This window comes from Macaca mulatta, chromosome 1 (genome assembly GCF_049350105.2).
Source record: "Macaca mulatta isolate MMU2019108-1 chromosome 1, T2T-MMU8v2.0, whole genome shotgun sequence".
Lineage (NCBI taxonomy): Eukaryota > Metazoa > Chordata > Mammalia > Primates > Cercopithecidae > Macaca > Macaca mulatta.
Window position 1 is genome coordinate 169,429,914 of NC_133406.1, and position 2,703 is coordinate 169,432,616.

Genomic DNA, 2,703 nt, shown 5'->3' on the forward strand with positions numbered 1-2,703 from the left:
CACATTTCCAAATGATTCTCTAGGTCACTGCCTCTCAAATGTTTTTCCACACACCAAGTGCTTACTGAGGAGTTTGTAAAAATGCAGAGTTCTAGGCTCCACTTCCTACACTTGAAAAGGAATCCATGAAAGATATTTTTAATGTTATCTAGATGAAGGTAATGCATAGCCAACTGTGGGACAACGTCAAAAAATAATGTGACCCAAAGGGAAAAATAAAACCTCACACCTTCCCGAAGCCTAGTGGAGAGATGCCATCCACTCTAGGCTGAGGAAGTGATAAGGTGATAAGAGCTGAAGGAAAAGCAGGGCTGGCTCCAGATACCACACCTCTCCAGGAAGAGAAGTGATGTTGTTTCTCGAGAAACACTTCACTTATGGCCATTCACACAGAGGAAGATCATTCTGCTAATGTTACCTGAAATCAAATTGCCCTTTTGATTTCCACAGGTGAGTTCTATGAAGCTTATTGGCCAGTAGTCCCCAACCTGGACAAACTTAGGACTAATCAATGATTTTTTATATATATAAATATAGATTCTTAAGATCTGCTCAAGACTCAATGATTCAGAATCTCAGGAATCTCAGAGTATGTCTTTTCACATTTTCCAAGGGATTCTTACCAGTATCATTATCAGTTTGTGAACTCATGTATTAGAACCATTGTTGTAGAACATTAAACATCTCTAGGTGTTTTTCCAATGTTCTTGGCTTAAGCTAGGAATTCCTCATTAAATAGAGCACAAATACTTTAAGTCAGCACTCCCCAAACTTTTTGGCTGAGGACTGGTTTCAGGGGAGGCAATTTTTCCACCAACTGTGTGGGGAGCAGGGTATGGTTTGGGGATAGTTAAAACACATTACATTTATTGTACACTTTATTTCTATTATTATTACATTGTAATATATAACGAAATAATTATATCACTCACCATAATATAGAATCACAGGGATTCTTGAACTTGCTTTCCTGCAACTAGAGAGTCCCATATGGAAGTGATGGGAGACAGGGACAGGTCATCAGGCATTAGGTTATCATAAGGAGTGCACAAAACCTAGATCTCTCACATGTGAGGTTGACAATAGAGTTTGCACTGCTATAAGAATCTAATGCCTTCTCTGATCTGACAGGAGGCAGGGCTCAGGTGGTAATGCGAGAAATGGGTAGTGGCTGTAAATAGAGATGAAATTTTGTTCTCTGGCCCACCACTCACCTCCTCCTGTGTGGCCTGGTTCTTAACAGGCCATGGATCCATACCAGTCTGTGACCTGGGGGTTGTGGATCCCTGCTTTAAGTCTTTTTGAACGTAAGTGCAGACTTATGGTTGCATTGCTCAACATAGTAGTCGCTAGACTCATGTGGCTACTGAGCACTTGAAATGTGGTTAGTCCAAATTAACATGTGCGATGGTAGAAAATAGACACTGAATTTCACAGACCTAGTGAAGGAATGTAAACTATCTCATTGATTGATACACTAATATCTATTTATGTTGAAATTCTATTTTAAATCTATTGGGTCAAATATATTATTACGGTTAATTTCATCTGTGTCTTTTTACTCTTTTCAATGTATTTCCTAGAAATGTTAAAATTACATACGCAACTTTCATTATTTACAGCACTGACTAACATGTATACTTATTGATCTTCTCATTATTTATTTAATCGCACTATATTCTGGACTTCCACAGCCCTTTGCTCATAACTCTATAAGAGACTTATCATAATATATTCTAATTATCTTTTTTCCATCTCAGTCTATACTACTAGTGTGTTAGCAGTTGTAGGGGGCTGGATCCCAGTCTTGTTCACCTATCTCCTCTGGACATGGCACAAGGCATGGCACCTGACAGATGTTCATAAACACCTAATTTCTTTGTTTTCTGATCCTGGACCACACAGATTGTTCATTGCAGAGCACAGGCTCTAACTAAGGTTGCTTGACTTCTGCTCTCATTTGCTATCCATGACTTCCTACTGTCTTAAACCCTTTCTCTAAAGATTAGCACAAGAAACAAATCAAAGTAAAACTCAAATCCATCCAATTTACCACTCATTAGCAGTTTTTATGAAGACTGGTTGTGGAAGAGATTGAAACTCAAAGCTAAGGTGACATTTTGAATTATCTCAAGTTGTCACTTTTCCATGCTGTGCTTCACTTTCATTAGGAAAAGCAATCAAGATCTGGGACTACTATTAAACTATGTCCCTCCCCATTATTAAAGCTTAGCACTCGGAGGTATCTAATTCTCATGTTGCTACTACCCTTTTCTTACTGGCACAAAAAGTTGTCTATTCGTTTTTTCCCTGATTAATTTTTGGAGTTTTTTCTCCTTCAGACTATGCCCTCAGCCTATCAATTAGGAATACATATTGATTTTCTCTGAAAGCATTTGTGTTTCCATAACGTGATGAATACATTCAGGTCCCTTTATAATAGAGACATCCTATAATACCTTCTATTTCCTCTGGGACTGTCTGCTAATATCAGGGCACCTCTGGGACATGCAGGACCCTGAGAAAGTACCTTTTATATACATTATAATATAAACAATTTAACCTTAAACTTATTTAGAAATTCACAAGCCTGTGTTAGGTATAGTCAGTTATCTGAATAAAGTTTCAAAATAGTGGATAGAGAAGAAATATTTATTTGTTTATGATCCAATCACTGCATGTAAAGATAATTCATCGTGTGCA